General features: G+C 38.8%; 1 pseudogene; it reads right to left on the bottom strand.

Moving 5' to 3' along the window:
* Positions 1–10,913: 10,913 nt before the first annotated feature.
* Positions 10,914–10,981, bottom strand: LOC138848067 (U6 spliceosomal RNA; annotated as a pseudogene).
* Positions 10,982–25,969: the final 14,988 nt, after the last annotated feature.

Below are 25,969 nucleotides of genomic sequence, written 5' to 3' on the forward strand. Positions count from 1 at the left end.
TCCAGGTCTCTCACAAGGGTGCAGGAGCCCCAATATTTGAGTCACCCTGTGCTGCTTTTCCAGACACATTAGCAGAGAACTGGATCCGTTTGGAGCATTAATGTCTATGATACTCTCCTTGCAGTTGAAGGATTTAGAATCCATTTTGATTATGGGTGGGCCAAGTACAATGTCTTCCAATTGTCCAAGGTTTGGATTAGATGGGTTCTGAGAAATTTTGTTAAAATAGTTATTAATCTTGTTTAGACAAGGTCATAGTCAAAGTGGAGGTTCTCTCCTCCCTTCAGAGAAAGGTACCTCCTTCTTTGATGACCTGTTCTGTCCACTGGGATCTCACTCGCAGAGATCTTTTGCCAGAGTGTCTTGGCTTTCCATGCCTGAAATACTCTCATGAGCTTTTCAGCCAGCTCCGAATGCCTTTAGGGCTGATTCTGAGGCCAGAGTGCTATTTAGGACATCTGCCATTCTATGAGTCTGCTGAGTATCTCACTTCCCATGTTGGATCACTCTCCCCTTTATTTACTCCATCGGTTAGCGTTAGCAGGTACTAGACTTGTCTATGTGCTCCCTTTGACTCCCAGTCCCTCCACCATGACCAACTGTGAACTGAAACTGATCACCTGGAACAGTGAGATGGCATTGGTACATGCCACCTCAATGGGATTGAATTGGAATCCCCTGGTATGCTTCCAACTCCACCACTTGGGGCAAGTCAGCCTGAGCATGTCCCAAATTATACATCTCTTCCCTCTCCCATTCCCACCACCATGTTCAACAGGGATCACATTTCAGTTAATTTTCAACACTTAAGAATAACTGTGCATCAATTACAGATCTAAACCAGTCATATTAAGTAGAACAGATAAAAAAAACTACTAAGAGGGATAATGTATTAAGTTGTTCATTAACAGTCAGGGCTATGCTGATCAAGCCACCGTTTCCCATAGTGTCCACCTCACTCCAACAGGTTTCCCTCTTGGTGTTCAGTCAGTCGTCACTGATCAGGGAGAACATATGGTATTTGTCCCTTTGGGACTGGCTTATTTCACTCAGCATGATGTGTTCCAGATTCCTCCATTTTGTTGCAAATGACTGGATTTCGTTGTTTCTTACTGCGGTATAGTATTCTAAAGAGTACATATCCCATAATTTCTTTATCCAGTCTATCGTTGATGGGCATTTAGGTTGGTTCCAGGTCTTAGCTATTGTGAATTGTGCTGCAATAAACATTAGGGTGCAGACCTCTTTTTTGTTTGCCAATTTAAATTCCTTTGGGTAAATTCCAAGGAGTGGGATGGCTGGGTCGAACCGTAGGTTATCTACGACCTTGTCTAAACAAGATAAGAGTCGGAGAACTCAGAGGGCTTCCATAGCCTTGGAAACTCATGACTGGAGCATAGGGAGATTACTGATGCCATAGACAGGAGTGTCAATTGGTAAAGTCAACAACAGGAGTCACTGTGCACTTACTCCTCATGTAGGATCTCTATCCTTAATGTGCTGTACATTGAGATTTAATGCTATAACGAGTACTCAAACAATATATTTCACTTTGTGTTTCTATGGGGGTGCAAACTGTTGAAATCCTTACTTAATGCATACTAAACTGATCCTCTGTTAAAAAAAAAAAAGAAATTATCAATTCCCAACTTGACTCTCACTGGGATTAAACATGACAATAGGTCTGCTCTGATTTCATCATCATTTTAAAAAAAAATCATCTATTATTTTTCACTTTATGTTTCTGTGTGGGAGCAAACTGTTGAAATCCATACTTGATGTATACTAAGCTGATCTTCTGTATATTAAGATAATCAAAAATGAATCTTGATGTGAATGGAAGGGGAGAGGGAGTGGGAAAGGGGAGGGTTGTGGGTGGGAGGGACGGTATGGGGGGGAAGCCATTGTAATCCATAAGTCGTACTTTGTAAATTTATATGCATTAAATAAAAATTAAAAAAATAGTTATTAATCATAACTCTCAGTTTAAGCTTTTCTTACCAAATTTTCATGTTTGCTGATGTTTATATCTATGGGAAAATTGGGTCTCTGGATTGCAACCAATGAAAGCATCCAGACTAACAGTAATAAGGTCAACAGTCAGCAGAATGATGTCCAGCTGAACTGAAATAGCTTTTCTTATTTGGTAGAGGGGTTACCTCCTACATTATGCTGACATACTGACATAGACAGTAGATATTGGAGCCTGTCCCTTCTGCCAAATGGAGAATACCATATTTTGGTCCATCATATATATATTTATATATTATAATATATATTATATATTATACTATATATTTCTATACATAATATAGAATTGCATATAATTATTATAAATATATAATTGTATATAATTATTATATATGAATTTGTTATTTATATATAAATAATTATTTCTGATCCAGCTCCTTACCAATGGATTGAAAAAGCAGTGAAAGATGCTCCAAGTACCTGGGTTCCTGGGACACACATCAGAGGAAAAGCTCCTGGTTTCAACCTGGCCACACTCTGGCTATTGAAGTCATCTCAATAATATATATATATATATATATATATATATATAAAATACATATAATAAATTATATAATATTATCTGTTTATAATTATATATTATATAATATATTGTATGATAAATTATAATATATTTTATATATGAATATATTTATATACATAAATATATAAATAAATGTAAATATATATATAAGGAATTTATTTATGTAGTTGACAGGTTTACTTACAGAGAGTGAGAAGAAGAGACACAGAAAGGTCTTCCATATGCTCATTTACTCCCCTAATGACTGCAATGTCTGCAGCTGGGCCAATCTGAGCTAGGAGCTTCCAGGTCTCCCATATTTTGGCAGGGACCAAAGCACTTGGAACAGCTTCTACTGCTTTCCCAGGCTATTGCAGAGAGCTGGCTGGGAAAAGGAGAAATGGGGACTAGAACTGGTGCTCATATGGGGTGCCAGCATTGCAGGTAAAGGATTACACCACTGCACCACAGTGCTGGCCCCAGTCTATCCTTTATTAAGGAGATCTCAGTAATCATGTTCAGGTATTGCTGTCCTATATTCATGGCCAAAGTCCTAGCAGGCAACATGGTTTGGAGAATCATAAGCACAAGGTGTGTAGGAGACTTCATTTCTCATACAGCACAGTTAATAACAAGGTTCCAAGAGGGGAAATTACTTGCATCATAGTCTTTGAGAACTAATGGACATCACAGGTGATCTAAAGAATTTAGAAGGTTTGTGAGCCCCTAGAGTGAAAAAGTCACTGGGAGCACAAGGACAGTGCCTAGAGTTTATTTTGATGGATTTTAGCCCCTTTCATTGGAGGGAGGCCCGAAGAAGCTGGACTGATTAGTAAACCTCAGAAGTGTCTTTTCAAGGTGAAGGCAAACTGAGACTGAGGGGTTTTTGGAAAAACGTTGAACAAAAGACATTTCCCACACGTGGTTAAGACACATCATTTATCTACTGATTTTCATCAGATCTGTTAACATTAGGTATAAGGTACAGTGGACATGGTGGATGGCATATAGCAATATGATTTTAGTAATATATCATGAGGTGCTTTTTTTAAATGGATTTAGCAGGTAAAATTGGGCTACCTAATGGGATGTAGCTGGAATAATCACCTTTTTGTTAAATAAATCTGAGGTAATAAATGTTAGTGTATGAAGACATTGAGTTTTCTTTTATTGGGCCTTCTTGGTTATTTTAATCTGGGATCTGCGAATTCTCATTTTCTTTATTTTATTCCTCATCATGTCGGACCAACTCTGCTGCTTTGGGGATTTTTTTAGTACATCTGACATTTGGAAATTTAGACAATAGTATAGTTAAAATGAGATGTACCAAGTAAAGTATTTATTTTTATTCTGATACATATTTTGGAATTCTTCTAAAATTCCTATTGAGTATCCTTGTTAAATTTAGTTGCATCCCAGGTTAAGACTTATTGGAGGCAGGCTCCATGGCTCAATAAGCTAATCCTCCACCTGCGGTGCAGGCACACCAAGTTCTAGTCCTGCTGGGAGAGCCAGATTCTGTCCCAGTTGCTCCACTTCCAGTCCAGCTCTCTGCTATGGCCCAGGAGTGCAATGGAGGATGGCCAAAGTGCTTGGGCCCCGTACCTGCATGGGAGACCAGGAGGAAGCACTTGGCTCCTGGCTTTGGATCAGCGCCATGTGCCAGCCGCAGCACACTGGCGGCAGCGGTCACTAGGGGGTAAACCAACAGAAAAAGGAAGACCTTTCTCTCTGTCTCTCTCACTGTCCACTCTGCCTGTCAAAATAAAAAATAATTTTTATAAAAAGACTTATTGGAGCCACTTTAGTGATTATACCCATGAAACTTTGTTAATAAATGCAAATAGAACCTGGGAAAATTGATGTATATCTTATGCTGTAGAGACTTAAGATTGAACATCTTTTTTTAATCTTTTTTAATTATATAATTTAAAAACAAATTTTAGATTTTTTTTTTTACTTTACTAAGTCACAGCTCTGGCCCCATTAATATGACTTAACAATGTTTTTTCCTCTCAGAATTATCTCTATTGTTTCAGTTAACTGCATGCCTTTTCTTTACATTCAGATTCCCTCAGCTGTCAAAGCTTATTCATCTTAATTCTGTTGTTCCTATTTCCCTCCCTTTTATTCTGTCCCTAGGCTAATTGAGATCATGATTCTCCATTCCTTCTGTGTGGTGTCACAGTAGGCTTGAAGTGTTCTTTTTCTCTTCTGATTTCTAAAGAAAGAAATTATGTATTCCCCCAGTTTAGATATTTTAATAATGCACTCTAAAACAAAGGTTAAATGTTCTTAATTTGACAAGAATTTTCGGGGCCAGTGGTGTGGCATAGTGGGTAGAGCCACCACTTGCAGTGCTGGCAGCTCATATGGATCCAGATCTCTGCTATAGCCTGGGAAAGCAGTAGAAGATGGCCCAAGTCCTGGGCCCCTGCACCCATGTGGGAGACCTGGAAGAAGCTCCTTGCTCCTGGCTTTGGATTGGCACAACTCTGGCCATTGCAGCCAACTGGGGAGAGAACCAGTGGATGGAAGACCCCTCTCTCTTCTCTGCCTCTCTCTGTGCAACTCTGACTTTAAAATAAATAAATAAATCTTTAAAAAAAGATTTTTTTCTAATTTTAGATTTGTTCTACTTCATTGCCACTTCAGGGTGTGTGTAAGGAGTGCATATCCAGTTTTTCTATTTTGGAATTTGGGGATTTTGTATTAGCTCTGCTGTGTATTCATTTTTCTTGAGCATTGGTGATATCTTCTCCTTAGTTGTATTAAGAGAGAGAGCAATAGCCCTCATGTCTTTTTAGGTAAGTAAGACATATTAAAAACAGAGCATTCAGTATACATTCATAGTATTTTGACTTGTTCAATTGATTTTCCTGACCTCCCTTGGATATTCTTGGTCTTTGCTGTACAACTTTCTATACTCATTAATTCTTTGATATTCCCAAATCCAGAAAATGAATGACTCAACAGCTGTGTTCCTGTATTTGCTGGGACTCAGGGTAAGAAGCAAAGTGGAGGTGTTCAGGAATCTAAAGTTACATGCTACATAGCAAAGCACATCATTTCCTATACAAAGTGACTGGGAAATCCAGAATCTTTTGCACACATATTGGATCCTGAACTATTACTGGACTATTCAGTAAGATTTTAATGTATTTATTTTCTGTGTGTGTGTTTGTATTTCTAAATAAACTCTGCTGGGCTACTTAACATTAACATGTATTGCAGAATTCTTTCATCAGTTTTTACTTTTAAAAAGTTTCTCTTTCAGTTTTATGGGAGAGGGTAGAAGTTTCCTGCTATGTAACTGAAAGTTCATTCATTCATTAAAGTTAAAAATATTTGTTGCAAATTGGTAGAATACTATTAATTCTCATGTGATTTACATGAAACTAAATACATTCTCTATTTTGTTTTGCTTAAAATTTCTGCATGTGTGGACTTCTTTTTTCCTTCTTGCCCCAAATCCCTTTGTGTATTGGGATGGCAAATGGGTTTTACACTGGAGAAAACATGTTATTTTGGCAAAGAAGTACTTAGCCTTCCTGCTTCAAGTATTCAAATATTGCATTGGAAATCAGTATATTTGTTTACTGTACAAATGTCCTTCATACAATTTTGTAATCTTCTGGGATGGGAGAGGAAGCAGGAAATAGGAGGATTATGGGTGGGAGGGATGTTTTGGGGGAGGGGAAGCCACTGTAATCCAAAAGCTGTACTTTGGAAATTTATATTTATTAAAAAAATTAAACAATTTTGTAATCTTCATCTTCCTTTTTATTTCATCCTTTTTAAAAAAAGATTCATTTATTTTACTTGAAAATCAGAGTTACACAGAGAAGGAGAGAGAGAGAGAGAGAGAGAGCAGTCTTCCAACCGCTGGTTCACTCCCCATTTGGCCACAATGGCTGGAGCTCTGCCAATCCAAAGCCAGGAGCCAGCAGCTTCTTTTGGGTCTCCTATGCAGGTGCAGGAGCCCAAGGGCCTGGGCCATCCTCTACTGCTGGATAGTAAGTCTTACTTGCCTAAAAAGATGGATAGTAATTTGAGTAGCCAGGACTTGAACTGGCACCCAATTGGAATGTCAGCACTGCAAGCCACAGCTCTACTTGCTACTCCACAGCATCGGCCCCCTAAATTCTTATGAGTATTGCTACACGATTGGAATTTATAATTGATAATGCTGAACAATTGAAACTGTCTTATTTACAATTGTAGGACTGGATATGGCAGTTCTACTTGAAGTAAAGTATGTAGCCTGCTTATTGTATGATTTTCGGAAAAGCATGTATTTATATATAACAGCAGATCTGTTAATCATTTAAAAGTGAATTGTCATGATTACCCAGATGTAAAGAATGCAATATGTGCTAATGAGTTAGCAGTCACAGACATTTAGAATTAGAGGGATTTTAGAACTTTTTCAATACTGCAGATTTTATGAAAAACTAATAATTTTTTTTATTTGACAGGTAGAGTTATATACAGTGAGAAATCAGAAAGGTCTTCCTTCCATTGGTTCAGTCCCCAGATGGCTGCCACAGTTGGAGCTGTGCCCATCCAAAGCCAGGAGTCAGGTGCTTTCTCCTGGTCTCCCATCCGGGTGCAGGGCCCAAGCACTTGGGCCATCCTCTACTGCCTTCCCGGGCCATAGCAGAAAGCTGGACTGAAAGAGGAGCAACCAGGACTAGAACACTTTGCCCATAAGGGATACCAGCACCACAGGTGGAGAATTAACCAAGTGAGCCACGGCGCTGGCCCCCGATAAATTTACTCTTAACAAAATATCAAAATATCTTATTTAGTATAAAGTTAGTAGTGAAAAGAGACTACCTTGTTGAACACAGAAATTTGAGATTATATTTCTTGGTATTAATTTGCATCTTAAGGCTTATTGCCTAGTTTATTTCAATATTTCAATCTAATATTCCTAATAATATCTTGTACTTAGTGGTTCACTGTGTGCCAGACAATATTCTTTTGATTTTTTAAAAGATTTATTTATTTATTTATTTGGAAGTCAGAGTCACACAGATAGTGAACAAGAGGAAGAGAGAGAGAGAGAGAGGTCCTCCATCTGCTGGTTCACTCCCCAGATGGCCTAAAAGGTCAGAGATATGCCAATCTGAAACCAGGAGCCAGGACCTCTTCAGGGTCTCCCATGCAGATTCAGGGGCCCAAGGACTTGGGCCAACTTCCTACTGCTCTCCCAGGCTATAGCAGACAGCTGAATGGAAAGTGGAGCAGCCTGGACTTGAACCGGCCTCCATATGGGATGCCCCCACTGCATGCAGTGGCTTTACTAGCTACACCACAGCACTGGCCTCAAGACAATGCTCTAAAATGATGCATTAATTATTCCCAAATATTGAAAAGTGGCATGGTACACATTTGAATGTGTTGTTTTGTACTAGTTGTAGAAACAGTTTAAAATATATTTAGATTTAAAAATGTAAGCTTTGATCTAAAGGTTTACTTTCCCTTAAGGTGCCTGTTTGGAAACTGAGAGATCATTGAAGTCTCAAGATAGAGTACAACTGATCTTATCCAAGCCTCCTTTATCACATGAGGATGCTAAATGCCAAGCCCAGAGAAGTAAAGTGAATTGTTCAAGGTCACATAGGTAAGTTGTGGCAGGGATAATTCTGTATTAGCATTAGGTATCCTGATACATAGGCCACTGTTCTGTCAATTTTGTACTCCTTCTGGAGTTAAAGATTCTAAGTTGTGGAAAATTGAATTTGGAAATTTAGTGGTTGCTATGTTGTTATGGTGAGAAATTTCTGTGTATAGCTATGAGTTGCTTAAATTTTATTCAATATATTTTTCTAGTATGTTTGCTATTTATTTGAAATGTATAACAAGTAGCTTCATCTATTTGCCAAAAGAATTTTTAAAGATTTATTTATATTATTTGAAAGTCAGAATTACACAGAGAGAGAAGGACAGGCAGAGAGAGTGGTCTTCCATTCACTGGTTCACTCCACAGTTGGCCTCCATGGCTGGAGCTGTGCTGACTGGAAGGCAGGAGCCAGGAGCCTCTTCCTGGTCTCCTATGCAGGTGCAGGGGCCCAAGGACTTGCACCATTTTATAGTGTTTCCCAGGCCATAGCAGAGAGCTGGATAGGAAGTGGAGCAGCCAGGTCTTGAACTGATGCCCCTATGGAATACCAGCACTGCAGGTGGCAGCCTCACCCACTATGCCACAGTGCCAGCCCTTGCCAAAAGAATTTATAGAAGCTATTCCATATATACACTTAACAATTATTTAGTTACTTGACATGAACTATCCCTGCATATTTGAAAATTTTGAATGGTATCACTTGGGTTTTAAGAATGTTATATTTTAGGTCTCTTAATATTTTTAGTGATGATGTTTTAAAGGCCCTTTCTGTTTTATGAAAAATGATAAGGATTTTGTTTTACAATGGCCATAGTATTACTACTTAAAGCAATAGATTAAATAAAACTTTTAAACAAAGTCATTTAATACTGAATTCTAACACACTGGTATATTTTAAAGTGAGAAGCCGGATTTCTTTCAGATATTCTAAAGAAGAATGATAATCAAAATTGAAGACATCTACAGTTTTTAATCACTTGTTTTAAATATTGGTCATAATGGTCCAATTTTGAGTTTAATTTTAATTAGCTTTTAAATGATTCAATATGTTTTATAGAAAAAATTCGGAGAACATAATTATATACTCAACCTCCCTCCCTTCTTTTTCCTTCTTTGTCATTTTTTTTAGCTTATGAAATGACATTTTCAGTTTACATTACATTAAAAAGGGTTCTTGAATCAAGGGACAAGTTTAACAGGCAAAAAGCAAAAAGATCGTAATTTAGAGGGAATATAGACAATGGCTCTAAACAATATTTGAATATCACATCTAAACAATATTTGAATAAATTGATAAATATTTTAATTTCTCCTACTAAAATGCTCAAAGTCTTTAATTATTTATCAAATATTAGTGCAAAATTATGGATTTAAATGATCCCAAAAAGTGATGAATTTTTGTGTAATAAAGTCCAATTTTTGTCAAGGCTTTTTGACAGTCTCACAGAAAACTTATGTTTGTGAATGGGAAGAATAATACCAAAATATCCATACTACCAAAAGCAATTTGCAAATTCAATGTAATCCCAATCAACATACCAACGATGTTCTCAGAGCTAGAAAAAATGATGCTAAAATTCACATAGAAACATGAGAGATGCTTAACATCTAAAGCAATATTATAAAGCAAAAAAAAGCTGGAGACATCACACCATATTTTAAGACATATTACAGGGGTCAGCACTATGACAAAGCAGGTAAAGTCACCGTCTGCAGTGCCGGCATCTCATATGGGTGCCAGTATGTTTCCCAGCTGCTCCACTTCTTATACCCCTCTCTGGTATAGCCTGAGAAAAAAGTAGAAAATGGCCAAAGTCTTTGGGCCCCTGCACCTGCATAGAGACCTGGAAGAAGCTCCTGACACTTGGATTCAGATCAACAGAGCTCCGGCCATTGTGACCATTTGGGGAGTAAACCAGTGGATGGAAGACCTCTCTCTCTCTCTGCCTCTACCTCTCTGTAACTCTGCCTTTCAAATAAATATACTGCAAAAAAAAAAAAAAAGAAGAAGTGTTAGCACTGATATAATAACAGACACATAGTTCAATGGAAAAGACTTGGTAGCATAGAAATAAACCCAAATTTCTACCAGCAACTCATATTTAACAAAGGAACTAAAATTAACTGGAGAAAGAAGAATCTCTTTCACAAGTGGTGCAGAGGAACTTGATTATCCATATGTAGAAGCCTGAAAAGAGACTCCAACATCTCTTACACTATGTGAAAGTGAACTCACAGTGAATTAAAATGTAATCATAAGACCCAAACCCAAGTAAACATAGGGAAACTCTAAATATTGTCAACACACAATAGCTTTTGGGTAAGATTCCAATAGCAATAGTCACAAAAATAAAAACAGAGACATTTGAGTATATCCAACTAAGATACTTCTTCACAACAAAGTAAACATCAGAGTGTAGATACAATGAACAGATGGCAGGAAAAATTAAAACTCTGAATGTTTACAGATTTCCAGAACATTTACCTGAATTGGAAAAACTCCAAAAAATACAGTGAAGAAACAGGCAAGGATCTGAATAGACATTTCTCAGAAGAAATGTACATGGTCAAAACATGTGAATATGCCCGATGTCACTAGCCATTATGTAAATATAAATCAGAACACCATATCAGTCTCCAACACCTGTGGGAGAATACAACACTCAGGTGTTTGTGTGTGCAGCAAGTGGGTTTAGAGGACCCTGTTCACCTCTGGAGAGCAGAGCCTACAGGGAGGTAAAGAAACCTTACTGCGCAGGGGCATGCTAATCTTCTCTGTATCATTCCAATTTTAGTATATGTGCTGCCGAAGCGAGCACATGAGCTGCCGAAGCGAGAAAGAGATGAAAAAAATTTATCTCAGCTAGCCACTAATATTCAAGAAACAAGGTCTTCAGGAAAGCCAACTCAACTGACATTTTCATGTCATTGTTAAATAAAGGAAAAATTATCTAGGTTCAGCAATACGTAGTTTATAAGAGAAAGACTACAGAGTAATTTCCTTGGCATAGAAATAACTTTGTTTTTTTTTTTTTTTTTTTTTTTTTTTTTTTTTTTTTTTTTTTTATCCATGAGGGCTTGCTATCACCACCACACACCCACATCCCATATACAAATGCCTGGCTTGAGTGGTAGCTTCTCTGCTTTGAGGCAAGTTTCTGCTAGTGTGCACCCTGGGAGGAGACGGAGGATGGCAGAAGTGCTTGGGTCCCTGCACCCAAATGGGACATCCAGAATGAATTCCCAGTTCCTGGTTTTGGCTTGGTCAAGCTTTGGCTATTGCAAGTGTCTGGGGAGTGAAGCAGTGGTTCCCTCTTCCTGTCACTCTGCCTTTCAAATCAATAACTGTTGTTGGTAATGACTAATAATGATATTCACTGATTGTCAAATTTTGAATCTATTAATTATAGACAATTTCTCTTTGTATTTTTAAACTTTCATAATGTTCTGTAGCCAATTTCATCACTAGAAATAAAAACTTTTCCTCAAAAAAAAAAAAAAGAAACCTTACTGCTTTCCTAATGTGCTTATTAAGTTCTTGACCAGCGCCTGTTAGTCTTGCCACAAACTTTCTAGTCTTACTACTTTCCTTCTTCTTCTTCTTCTTCTCTGTGACTTGTAAAATAGTATACATTCTATATACTGTGGATACTTTTGATTTATTTTATTCCTTCGGTCTCCTATGAAGTTCCTCCACAAAAGCACAGCCCTCAAAATATTCATTCATTTATGCAGTCTGCAGATTTCATGAGCTACTAAATTCCAAGTAGTATGTTAAAGGCAAGATCTGGGCCTAAGAGAAAAGTGGTCTAAATTCTGTGCCTAGAAGAGGATTTGGGACATAGTAGAACTTCAGTGAAGTGCTATGTGAATGACATGCACTCATTAAATGAGTAATCTAAAGCATACACTTCATTTAAGCAACACAGCAGCCCTACTCACCTCAGGTAGAGCAATTGAGAGGAATAATGTGAACAAAAATAAGACATCAATAAGTTGAATAATAACAGAGAAAAAACAAAATGAGATAGATGCCAACATTACTGAGCTATTTTTGAGGAATTAAATTGATAGAGGGGCTGGCATTGTGGCCAAGTGGGGAAAGCTGCAATCTGTGAGGCCAGCATAACATCTGAGTTCCACTTTGAGTTTAGGAATCTCCACTTCCAATTTAGCTCACTGCTAAACACCTGGGAAACCAGCAGAAGATGGACGAAGGACTCAGGTCCTTGCCACTCATGTGGGAGACTTGGATGAAGCTCCTGACTCCAGCATGCCCCAGGCTCAACTGTTGAAACTCTCTGGGGTGTGAGCCAGCAGATGAAAGCTATCTATGTCTTTCCCTCTCTCTCTAAATCCACCTTTCAAATAATAAAGATTTAATAAACAAATTAACTGATTTCAAAATACACAAAAACATGAACAATACTATATCATTTTTATGCCAAACTGATAAAAAATAACAAATGCTAGAGAGCACATGGGAAAAGAAAACCACCATATATGGTAGGTGAAAACACAAGTTAGTACAGATGTTATGCAGAACAGTATGGTCATTCCTTAAAAAGGATAAAAATTGGGGCTGGCGCTGTTGTGCAGTGAGTTAAAGCCCTGGCCTGAAGGGCCAGCATCCCATTTGGGTGCCAGTTCTAGTTCCAGCTGCTCTTCTTCCAATACAGCTCTCTGCTATCTCCTGGGATAGCAGTAGAAGATGGCCCAAGTCCTTGGGCCCATGCACCCATGAGGGAGACCCAGAGGAAGCTCCTGTCTCCAGGTTTCAGAATGGCATAACTCTGGCCTTTGTAGTCATCTGTAGAGCGAACCAGCTAATGGAGGACCTCTCTGTGTCTCTACCTCTATTGTAACTCTTTCAAATAAATAACAAAAATTAAACTAAGATAAAAATTGACCTACCATGTGAGAGTTATCTTGCTCTTGGCTATATAGAATAAGGAAATTTTATTAGAAGGAAAGGAGGAGAGCATATCAAAGATACAGCAATTTTCCCATAACACAGCCACTATAACACAGTTCACTGCAGCCAGGATGTGAAACCAATCTAGCTGTCCATCAATGAAAAACAATGGACAGGGCAACCTCTTTTAGATAAAAAAAAAAGAACAAAATATTATTAAATTAATTGAAATAAGCCAGAAGCAGGAACACAAATGTCACCTGGTCCTTGTCGCATGTGGAAGTGAAAGAAAATAATGGATCTGAACACAGAACTGTGATTACTAGAGGCTGAGAAGGGAAGCAGCTAGGGATAGAGGGGGATTGGATAATAGGTATCAAAAATCAAAGAGGCAGAAAGAACTTCTGGTGTTCCATAATATAATGAGATGACTACATTCAACCATATTAGGTTCTGTGTAAAGAACTGAAGGAGAGGAGCTGGTAGTCTCAAATCATGGAGAAGAATTAGAAACTGTAGTTGCTTGGGGGCCAGCATTGTGGCACAGTGGGCTAACACCCTGGCCTGAAGCACCAGCATCCCATGTGGGTACCAGTTCTAGTCCTGGCTGCTCCTCTTCTGATCCAACTCTCTGCTATGGCCTGGGAAAGCAGTAGAAGATGGCCCAAGTCCTTGGGTCCCTGCACCCAAGTGGGAGATCTGGAAGAAGCTCCTGGTTCCTGGAATCAGATTGGCAGAGCTCCGGCCATTGTGGCCATCTGGGGAGTGAACCGGCAGAGGAAGACCTCTCTCTCTCTCTGCTGCTACTTCTCTCTGTAACTCTGTCTTTCAAATAAATAACTCTTTAAAAACTTAATAAAACTGTAGTTGCTTAGCTTGATCACTTTTTACTGCATAAATGTGTGCAAATATTGCACTACACCCTGTAATAATGCATGACTAGGACACATTAATCACAAATTATTTCAATGAAATTTTAAAAATTAGAAGCATTTCTTTATATTAACAATGAACTATTTGAAAATGAAATTAGAGAAACATTTCCATGCATAGCAGCATAAGAACCAGGAACCAATGTCTTCAATGTTATCAGTGATGAATCAGATTCACAGCCCCCAGCACTCAGTTTTTGCCATATACTTTACCATGGCAATTGTGGGCATATAGTAGTAAATCAATGGACAGGAATCCTTTGTCTCTAAATCTGCTAAATAAATAAACAAGGAATTCATCAAAGAAAAAGAGATATCAATTTGGATGCCAGGCACAAAAACACATGCACTTGAGCTATCCTCCAGTTTGTGATGCCAACAAATCTTTCAGACATGTTACATTTTCAGAGACTTTTCTGTAATCTTGCTAAGCTTTCTGGAAATCTGCCTTATAGCAAAGGGTTTCCCAATTCCATTACACTCATGATATTTCTTTTGTGTGATATATTAGTTTACCATCTAGAGATAATTTATGGTACAAAACTTTTCTATGCATGCATGTTTTCTCATTTGTGAGTCTATTCATGGGAATTGAAGACTGATTTATAACAGAAATACATTTTCCAAATTCATTGCATAGACTTTTGTTCCTTATGAATTCTCTGAAGTCTGTTGATGTCTAATTTCTGGCTAAAGGTTTTATTGTATTTACAGCATGCAAAGACTATCACCTTTTGTGAATTCTGTGTCTATACAAGCCTGAAATAAAGAAAATGTTTTTGCACAATCAGTATACGCCTAAGAAACCACCTGTGTCAATTCTCTGATGTACCATTGACTTCTGACTCTAATAATATTTATAAGCTTTCTCCTTTACATGAGTCTCTGTTGGATAGGATGTGATTTCCAGCAAAAGGTTTTGTCACAATACTTACATGAATTTTGGAGAAAAGCTCTTCCACATTCATTATATTGTTAAGGTCTCTCCCTTGTTCAAATTCCATGATGGATTATGAGGCATTACCTATGTGAAATGACTTTCTCACATTTATTTCATTCATTAGATATATATGTTGTGCATTCTGATATAAGGAGAGATTTGGGCAGAGCTTTCCAACACTCATTACACCCATAAGGTTTCTCTCCCACGTGAATTCCCTGTTGTCTTATGAGGTATGGCTTCTAATTAAAGGGATTTTACTTTCAAAGGAGTTTTTCCCTATATGAATTTGATGATGTACAATGAGGGCTGAATTATGGTAAAAGGCTCTGAGTCATTACATTCATAAAATTGCTCCCCATGAGAATTCTTTTATGTTTGATGAGGTCTGATTTGCACCACAAAGGCTATTCACATGTATTATATTCATGCATTTCTCCCCTTGGTGAATTCTCTAATATTTCATGAGATATAACTTGCACAAAAAGGTCAAGTAGAAAATTCCCTGTGTGGATACTCTGATATCTTATGAGTTATGAAGTACAGCAAAGAGGCTTTCCACCATCCTTCCATCCATAAAACCTACCTAAATTGAGCAACAAAGATATAGAAAACCTAAACACACACATAACCAGATGGAAATGATACCAGTAATAAAGACCATCACTACCAAGAAAACCCCAAAACTGGAAGGCTTCACTGCTGAATTCTAACAGACATTTAAAGCACTAACTGCAATTCTTCTCAAGTTATTCAAAACAATTGAGAGAGAGGCGATTCTCCCAAATTCTTTCTATGAAGCCAACATCACCTTCATTCCTAAACTTGAAAAAAGTGCAACAAAGAAAGTAATTATAGACCAATTTCCCTGATGAACATACATGCAAAGATCTGCAACAGAATTCTGGCCAATTGAATCCAACAATGCATCAGAAAGATCATCCACCCAGACCAAGTGGGATTTATCCTTGGTATGCAAGGATGGGACCAAAGGCTTTTCCACAGTCATTTCATTTATAAGCTTTCTCCATGGTGTGAAGGCTCTGATACTTTCTGAGGTTTGACTTCTCAGCAAAGGTTTTTCCACAGTCATTGCAATCATAAGGTTTCCCCCAGTACAAATTGTCTGATGCTTTGTGAGCTTTGATTTCTCAGCAAAGGCTTTTCCACAATGATTGCATTCATAAGGTTTCTCCCCTCTGTGAATTCTCTGATGATTTATGAGGTTTGCCTTCTGGCCAAAGGATTTTCCATAGTAATTGCATTCATAAGGTTTCTCACCTGTGTGAATTCTCTGATGATTTATGAGGTTTGCCTTCTGGCCAAAGGATTTTCCACAGTCATTACATTCAAAAGGTTTCTCACCTGTGTGAATTCTCTGATGATTTATGAGGTGTTTCTTCTGGCCAAAGAACTTCCCACAGTCATTAGATTTGTAAGATTTCAACCCTGTGTGAATTCTCTGATGTCTAATGAGATCTGACTTCTGGTGAGTGGTTTCCACACAATCATTACACACATGAGGGTTTTCCACAATATGAGTGCTGTGATGGAGGGTATTTAATAATGAATGAATTCCCACAAGGTTTACATGCATAGGATTTCTTCCCTATATTTGGTCTATGATTCAGTCTAACATGTGATTGGTAAATGACAGGTTCCACAGTCCCAATATACTTATAAATGTTCTCTCTTTTCAGGTGAATACAATCAGAATTCCACAGTCAGTCAGCTGGGAGGGGTGGATGAATCCGGAAACAGCTGGTTTCCTTGTACTAAAACAAGCGCCATATCACGAAGGACTCTTGCATTTCTTTTTCTTTTTTGCATTTTTCACATTTTCTTATTTATCATGGTTTGTAATAAATTTTCTGATGTGGGTTGTGGTTTTGAGGCTGGCTTAAGGAGTTCAGGGAACCAGAGGAATGGTCTTTTTCAATTTGGGCACAGCTGTTGTTTCTCTCCAATTCTGGCTTTCTGTAATTGCTTTGGGTGCCTCAGGCAATTTTTCATTTTGAGCGACTTTTTCCTAAATGCTTTGTTGGTCTGAGTTGGTTTTGCCTTTTTCCTTTTCAAATTGTGTATTCTGATGCAATACAAACAAGGGTTTAGAACGAGGATCCATCAGGAAATTGAAAAACAGAACATATTGGGTTTTCATGATAAGAAATCATAGGCAACATGACCAAGATGAGTTTTTGGGTTTTGGAAAATGACATAGAACCCTTCCACTGAGGGGCAGATATTAATTTCCTCCAAATCGAGAGTGAGTGCGATTTTCAGGTGAATTCAATCAGAATTCCACAGCCAGTCAGCTAGGAGGGGTGGATGAATCCGGGAACAGCTGGTTTCCTTGCAACTAAATCAAGCCCAATATCACAAAGGACTCTTGCATTTCTTTGGCTTCTTTCTCTTTTTTCTTTTTATCATGGTTTGTAATGAATTTTCTGATGTGAGCTTTGGTTTTGAGGCTGCAATATAGAGTTCAGTGCACAGGAGGAATGGTCTTTTTCAAACAGGGCATAGCTGTTGGCCTGCTTCAATTCTGGCTTGCTGTCATTGTTTTGGGTGCCTCAGCCGATTTGTGGTTTCTTGTGTGGCAATTTCCTAAATGTTTTCTGGGTCTGAGTTGGCTTTGCCTTCTTCATTCCCAAATTCTGTATTCTGACGCAACACAAACAAGAGTTTGGACAGAGTAGCCATTATGAAATAAAAAACATTACAAATGGGCATTTGAAGAATATAAATCTACAGGTAACATGACCAAGGTGAGTTTTTGTGTTTTGGAAAATCAAATGGAACACTTTGGCTGAGGTGACAGATATTAATTGCCTCCAAACTGAGTTTCACTGTGATTTTCAGGTTAATTCAGTCAGAATTCCACAGGCATCAGCTGGAGGTGTGGATGAATCCGGGAACATTCGGTTTTCTTGAGACTAAATCAAGTCCAATATCATCATGGATTCTTGCATTTTTTTGGCTTTTTTCTCATTTTTCTTATTTATCATGGTTTGTAATGAATTTTCTGATGTGAGCTTTGGTTTTGAGGCTGGCATATTGAGTTCAGGGCACAAGAGGAAGGTTCTTTTTCAATGAGGGCACAGCTGTTGGCTTGCTCCACTTCTGGCTTGCTGTCATTGTTTTGGGTGCCTCAGCCGATTTGTGGTTTCTTGAGTGCCAATTTCCTAAATGTTTTCTGGGTCTGAGTCGGTTTTGCCTTCCCAAATTATTCCCAAATTTTGTATTCTGATGCAATACAAGCATGTTTTGGAGAGTAGCCATTATGAAAGAAAAAAAAAAAAACACAGCGCATTGCCATTTCAGGATTAGAAATCTACAGGCAACACAACCAAGATGAGTTTCTGTGTTTTGGAAAATGACATAGAACGCTTCTGCTGAGGGGACAGATTCTAATTCCCTCCCAAATGAGTGTGAGTGCGATATTGAGGTGAATTCAATCAGAATTCCAGAGTCAGTCTGTGGAAGGGGGGGATGAATCTGGAAACAGCCAGTTTCTTTGTGTCTAAATCCAGCCAAATATCACAAAGGACTCTTGCATTTCTTTGGCTTTTTCACATTTCCCTTATTTATCATGGTTTGTAATGAATTTTCTGATGTGACCTTTGGTTTTGAGGCTGCAATATAGAGTTCAGGGCACCGGAGGAATGGTCTTTTTCAAACAGGACACAGCTGTTGGTTTGCTCCAATTCTGGCTATTGTCTTTGTTTTGGGTGCCTCAGCTGAAATTTGGTTTCTTGAGTTTCACTGGGATTGTCAGGTTAATTCAGTCAGAATTCCACAGGCAGTCAGCTTTAGTGGTGGATGAATCTGGGAACAGCCAGTTTCCTTGCAACTAAATCAAACCCAATATCATTATGGATTCTTGCATTTCTTTGGCTTTTTTCTCTTTTTTCTTATTTATCATGGTTTGTAATGAATTTTCTGATGTGAGCTTTGGTTTTGAGGCTGCAATATGGAGTTCAGGGCACAAGAGGATGGTTCTTTTTCAATCAGGGCACAGCTGTTGGCTTGCTCCACTTCTGGCTTGCTGTCATTGTTTTGAGTGCCTCAGCCGATTTGTGGTTTCTTGTGTGGCAATTTCCCAAATGTTTTCAGGGTCTGAGTTGGCTTTGCCTTCTTCCTTCCCAAATTTTGTATTCTGATGCAATGCAAAGAAGAGTTTGTACAGAATAGCCATTATGAAATAAAAAACCCAACAAATAGGCGTTTGAAGCTTAGAAATCTACAGGTAACATGACCAAGGTGAGTTTTTGTGTTTTGGAAAAAAAAATGGAACACTTTGGCTGAGGTGACAGATATTAACTGCCTCCAAACTGAGTTTCACTGTGATTTTCAGGTTAATTCAGTCAGAATTCCACAGGCAGTCAGCTGGAGGGGTGGATGAATCCGGGAACAGCCGGTTGCCTAGCGACTATATCAAGCCCTATATCATTATGGATTCTTGCATTTCTTTGGCTTTTTTCTCTTTTTCTTATTTATCATGGTTTGTAATGAATTTTCTGATGTGAGCTTTGGTTTTGAGGCTGGCGTATTGAGTTCAGGGCACAAGAGGAAGGTTCTTTTTCAATCAGGGCACAGCTGTTGGCTTGCTCCACTTCTGGCTTGCTGTCATTGTTTTGGGTGCCTCAGCTGATTTGTGGTTTCTTGTGTGGCAATTTCCTAAAGGTTTTCGGGGTCTGAGTTGGTTTTGCCTTCTTCCTTCCCAAATTTTGTATTCTGATGCAATACAAGCAAGATTTTGGACAGAGTAGCCATTATGAAAGAAAAAAAAAAAAACACAGCAAATTGACCTTTCAGGATTAGAAATCCATAGGCAACACAACCAAGGTGAGATTCTGTGTTTTGGAAAATGACATGGAACGCTTCTGCTGAGGTGACAGATTCTAATTCCCTCCAAATGGAGTGTGAGAGCGATTTTGAGGTGAATTCAATCAGAATTCCAAAGTCAGTCTGTGGAAGGGGGGGATGAATCTGGAAACAGCCAGTTTCTTTGTGTCTAAATCCTGCCAAATATCACAAAGGACTCTTGCATTTCTTTGGCTTTTTCACATTTCCCTTATTTATCATGGTTTGTAATGAATTTTCTGATGTGAGCTTTGGTTTTGAGGCTGGCATATTGAGTTCAGGGTGCAAGAGGAAGGTTCTTTTTCAATCAGGGCACAGCTGTTGGCTTGCTCCAATTCTGGCTTGCTGTCATTGTTTTGGGTGCCTCAGGCGATTTGTGGTTTCTTGAGTGCCAATTTCCTAAATGTTTTCTGGGTCTGAGTCGGTTTTGCCTTCTTATTCCCAAATTTTGTATTCTGATGCAATACAAGCAAGATTTTGGACAGAGTACCCATCATGAAAGAAAGAAAAAAAAAAAAAAACACAGCGCATTGCCCTTTCAGGATTAGAAATCTACAGGCAACACGACCAAGATGAGTTTCTGTGTTTTGGAAAATGACATAGAACGCTTCTGCTGAGGGGACAGATTCTAATTCCCTCCCAAATGAGTGTGAGTGTGATTTTGAGGTGAATTCAATCAGAATTCCAGAGTCAGTCTGTGGAAGGGGGGGATGAATCTGGAAACAGCCAGTTTCTTTGTGTCTAAATCCAGCCAAATATCAGAAAGGACTCTTGCATTTCTTTGGCTTTTTCACATTTCCCTTATTTATCATGGTTTGTAATGAATTTTCTGATGTGACCTTTGGTTTTGAGGCTGCAATATAGAGTTCAGGGCACCTGAGGAATGGTCTTTTTCAAACAGGACACAGCTGTTGGTTTGCTCCAATTCTGGCTATTGTCTTTGTTTTGGGTGCCTCAGCTGAAATTTGGTTTCTTGAGTTTCACTGCGATTGTCAGGTTAATTCAGTCAGAATTCCACAGGCAGTCAGCTTTAGTGGTGGATGAATCTGGGAACAGCCGGTTTCCTTGCAACTAAATCAAACCCAATATCATTATGGATTCTTGCATTTCTTTGGCTTTTTTCTCTTTTTTCTTATTTATCATGGTTTGTAATGAATTTTCTGATGTGAGCTTTGGTTTTGAGGCTGCAATATGGAGTTCAGGGCACAAGAGGATGGTTCTTTTTCAATCAGGGCACAGCTGTTGGCTTGCTCCACTTCTGGCTTGCTGTCATTGTTTTGAGTGCCTCAGCCGATTTGTGGTTTCTTGTGTGGCAATTTCCCAAATGTTTTCAGGGTCTGAGTTGGCTTTGCCTTCTTCCTTCCCAAATTTTGTATTCTGATGCAATTTAAAGAAGAGTTTGTACAGAATAGCCATTATGAAAGAAAAAACACAACAAATAGGCGTTTGAAGCTTAGAAATCTACAGGTAACATGACCAAGGTGAGTTTTTGTGTTTATGAAAAAAAAATGGAACACTTTGGCTGAGGTGACAGATATTAATTGCCTCCAAACTGAGTTTCACTGTGATTTTCAGGTTAATTCAGTCAGAATTCCACAGGCTGTCAGCTGGAGGGGTGGATGTATCTGGGAACAGCCGGTTTCCTAGCGACTAAATCAAGCCCTATATCATTATGAATTCTTGCATTTTTTTGGCTTTTCTCTCTTTTTTCTTATTTATCATGGTTTGTAATGAATTTTCTGATGTGAGCTTTGGTTTTGAGACTGCAATATAGAGTTCAGGGCATCGGAGGAATGGTCTTTTTCAAACAGGGCACAGCTGTTGGTGTGCTCAAATTCTGGCTATTGTCTTTGTTTTGGGTGCCTCAGCTGAAATTTGGTTTCTTGAGTTTCACTGTGATTGTCAGGTTAATTCAGTCAGAATTCCACAGGCAGTCAGCTTTAGTGGTGGATGAATCTGGGAACAGCCGGTTTCCTTGCAACTAAATCAAACCCAATATCATTATGGATTCTTGCATTTCTTTGGCTTTTTTCTCTTATTTCTTATTTATCATGGTTTGTAATGAATTTTCTGATGTGAGCTTTGGTTTTGAGGCTGGCGTATTGAGTTCAGGGCACAAGAGGAAGGTTCTTTTTCAATCAGGGCACAGCTGTTGGCTTGCTCCACTTCTGGCTTGCTGTCATTGTTTTGAGTGCCTCAGCCGATTTGTGGTTTCTAGTGTGGCAATTTCCCAAATGTTTTCAGGTCTGTGTTGGCTTTGCCTTCTTCCTTCCCAAATTTTGTATTCTGATGCAATGCAAAGAAGAGTTTGTACAGAATAGCCATTATGAAATAAAAAAAACACAACAAATAGGCGTTTGAAACTTAGAAATCTACAGGTAACATGACCAAGGTGAGTTTTTGTGTTTATGAAAATCAAATGGAACACTTTGGCTGAGGTGACAGATATTAATTGCCTCCAAACTGAGTTTCACTTTGATTTTCAGGTTAATTCAGTCAGAATTCCACAGGCACTCAGCTGGAGGGGTGGATGAATCTGGGAACAGCCGGTTTCCTAGCGACTAAATCAAGCCCTATATCATTATGGATTCTTGCATTTTTTGGCTTTTTTCCATTTTTCTTATTTATCATGGTTTGTAATGAATTTTCTGATGTGAGCTTTCGTTTTGAGGCTGGCATATTGAGTTCAGGGTACAAGAGGAAGGTTCTTTTTCAATCAGGGCACAGCTGTTGGCTTGCTCCAATTCTGGCTTGCTGTCATTGTTTTGGGTGCCTCAGCTGATTTGTGGTTTCTTGTGTGGCAATTTCCTAAATGTTCTCTGGGTCTGATTTGGTGTTGCCTTCTTCCTTCCCAAATTTTGTATTCTGATGCAATACAAGCAAGATTTTGGACAGAGTAGCCATTATGAAATAAAAAACACAACAAATAGGTGTTTGAAGCGTACAAATCTACAGGTAACATGACCAAGTTGTTTTTGTGTTTTGGAAAATGAAATGGAACATTTTGGCTGAGGTGACAGATATTAATTGCCTCTAAACTCAGTTTCACTGCGATTTTCAGGTTAATTCAGTTAATTCAGTTAGGATTCCACAGGCTTGCATTTCTTCAGCTTTTTCACATTTCCCTTATTTATCATGGTTTGTATGAATTTTCTGATGTGAGCTTAGATTTGAGGCTGTCATATTGAGTTCAGGGCACAAGAGGAAGGTTCTTTTTCAATCAGGGCACAGCTGTTGGCTTGCTCCACTTCTGGCTTGCTGTCATTGTTTTGGGTGCCTCAGCTGATTTGTGGTTTCTTGTGTGGCAATTTCCTAAAGGTTTTCGGGGTCTGAGTTGGTTTTGCCTTCTTCCTTCCCAAATTTTGTATTCTGATGCAATACAAGCAAGATTTTGGACAGAGTAGCCATTATGAAAGAAAAAATAAAAACACAGCAAATTGACCTTTCAGGATTAGAAATCCATAGGCAACACAACCAAGATGAGATTCTGTGTTTTGGAAAATGACATGGAACGCTTCTGCTGAGGTGACAGATTCTAATTCCCTCCAAATGGAGTGTGAGAGCGATTTTGAGGTGAATTCAATCAGAATTCCAAAGTCAGTCTGTGGAAGGGGGGGATGAATCTGGAAACAGCCACTTTCTTTGTGTCTAAATCCTGCCAAATATCACAAAGGACTCTTGCATTTCTTTGGCTTTTTCACATTTCCCTTATTTATCATGGTTTGTAATGAATTTTCTGATATGAGCTTTGGTTTTCAGGCTGGCATTTTGAGTTCAGGGCACCTGAGGAATGGTCTTTTTCAAACAGGGCACAGCTGTTGGCCTGCTCCAATTCTGGCTATTGTCTTTGTTTTGGGTGCCTCAGCTGAAATTTGGTTTCTTGAGTTTCACTGCGATTGTCAGGTTAATTCAGTCAGAATTCCACAGGCAGTCAGCTTTAGTGGTGGATGAATCTGGGAACAGCCGGTTTCCTTGCAACTAAATCAAACCCAATATCATTATGGATTCTTGCATTTCTTTGGCTTTTTTCTCTTTTTTCTTATTTATCATGGTTTGTAATGAATTTTCTGATGTGAGCTTTGGTTTTGAGGCTGCAATATGGAGTTCAGGGCACAAGAGGATGGTTCTTTTTCAATCAGGGCACAGCTGTTGGCTTGCTCCACTTCTGGCTTGCTGTCATTGTTTTGAGTGCCTCAGCCGATTTGTGGTTTCTTGTGTGGCAATTTCCCAAATGTTTTCAGGGTCTGAGTTGGCTTTCCCTCTTCCTTCCCAAATTTTGTATTCTGATGAAATGCAAAGAAGAGTTTGTACAGAATAGCCATTACGAAAGAAAAAACACAACTAATAGGCGTTTGAAGCTTAGAAATCTACAAGTAACACTACCAAGGTGAGTTTTTGTGTTTTGGAAAATCAAACGGAACACTTTGGCTGAGGTGACAGATATTAATTGCCTCCAAACTGAGTTTCACTGTGATTTTCAGGTTAATTCAGTCAGAATTCCACAGGCAGTCAGCTGGAGGGGTAGATGAATCCAGGAACAGCCGGTTTCCTAGTGACTAAATCAAGCCCTATATCATTATGGATTCTTACAATTCTTTGGCTTTTTTCTCTTTTTTCTTATTTATCATGGCTTGTAATGAATTTTCTGATGTGAGCTTTGGTTTTGAGGCTGGCATATTGAGTTCAGGGCACAAGAGGAAGGTTCTTTTTCAATCTGGGCACAGCTGTTGGCTTGCTCCACTTCTGGCTTGCTGTCATTGTTTTGGGTACCTCAGCTGATTTGTGGTTTCTTGTGTGGCAATTTCCTAAATGTTTTCTGGGTCTGAGTTGGTTTTGCCTTCTTCCTTCCCAAATTTTGTATTCTGATGCAATACAAGCAAGATTTTGGCAGAGTAGCCATTATGAAAGAAAAAAAAAACACAGCAAATTTACCATTCAGGATTAGAAATCCATAGGCAACACAACCAAGGTGAGATTCTGTGTTTTGGAAAATGACATGGAACGCTTCTGCTGAGGGGACAGATTCTAATTCCCTCCAAATGGAGTGTGAGAGCGATCTTGAGGTGAATTCAATCAGAATTCCAAAGTCAGTCTGTGGAAGGGGGGGATGAATCTGGAAACCGCCAGTTTCTTTGTGTCTAAATCCTGCCAAATATCACAAAGGACTCTTGCATTTCTTTGGCTTTTTCACATTTCCCTTATTTATCATGGTTTGTAATGAATTTTCTGATGTGAGCTTTGGTTTTGAGGCTGGCGTATTGAGTTCAGGGCACAAGAGGAAGGTTCTTTTTCAATCAGGGCACAGCTGTTGGCTTGCTCCACTTCTGGCTTGCTGTCATTGTTTTGGGTGCCTCAGCTGATTTGTGGTTTCTTGTGTGGCAATTTCCTAAATGTTTTCGGGGTCTGAGTTGGTTTTGTCTTCTTCCTTCCCAAATTTTGTATTCTGATGCAATACAAGCAAGATTTTGGACAGAGAAGCCATTATGAAAGAAAAAAAAAAAACACAGCAAATTGACCTTTCAGGATTAGAAATCCATAGGCAACACAACCAAGATGAGATTCTGTGTTTTGGAAAATGACATGGAACGCTTCTGCTGAGGTGACAGATTCTAATGCCCTCCAAATGGAGTGTGAGAGCGATTTTTAGGTGAATTCAATCAGAATTCCAAAGTCGGTCTGTGGAAGGGGGGGATGAATCTGGAAACAGCCAGTTTCTTTGTGTCTAAATCCTGCCAAATATCACAAAGCACTTTTGCATTTCTTTGGCTTTTTCACATTTCCCTTATTTATCATGGTTTGTAATGAATTTTCTGATGTGAGCTTTGGTTTTGAGGCTGGCATATTGAGTTCAGGGCACAAGAGGAAGGTTCTTTTTCAATCAGGGCACAGCTGTTGGCTTGCTCCACTTCTGGCTTGCTGTCATTGTTTTGGGTGCCTCAGCCGATTTGTGGTTTCTTGAGTGCCAATTTCCTAAATGTTTTCTGGGTCTGAGTCGGTTTTGCCTTCTTATTCCCAAATTTTGTATTCTGATGCAATACAAGCAAGATTTTGGAGAGTAGCCATTATGAAAGAAAGAAAAAAAAAAAACACAGCGCATTGCCCTTTCAGGATTAGAAATCTACAGGAAACACGACCAAGATGAGTTTCTGTGTTT

The sequence above is a fragment of the Oryctolagus cuniculus genome, unplaced genomic scaffold, assembly GCF_964237555.1.
Source record: "Oryctolagus cuniculus unplaced genomic scaffold, mOryCun1.1 SCAFFOLD_51, whole genome shotgun sequence".
In the NCBI taxonomy this organism is placed as follows: Eukaryota; Metazoa; Chordata; class Mammalia; order Lagomorpha; family Leporidae; genus Oryctolagus; species Oryctolagus cuniculus.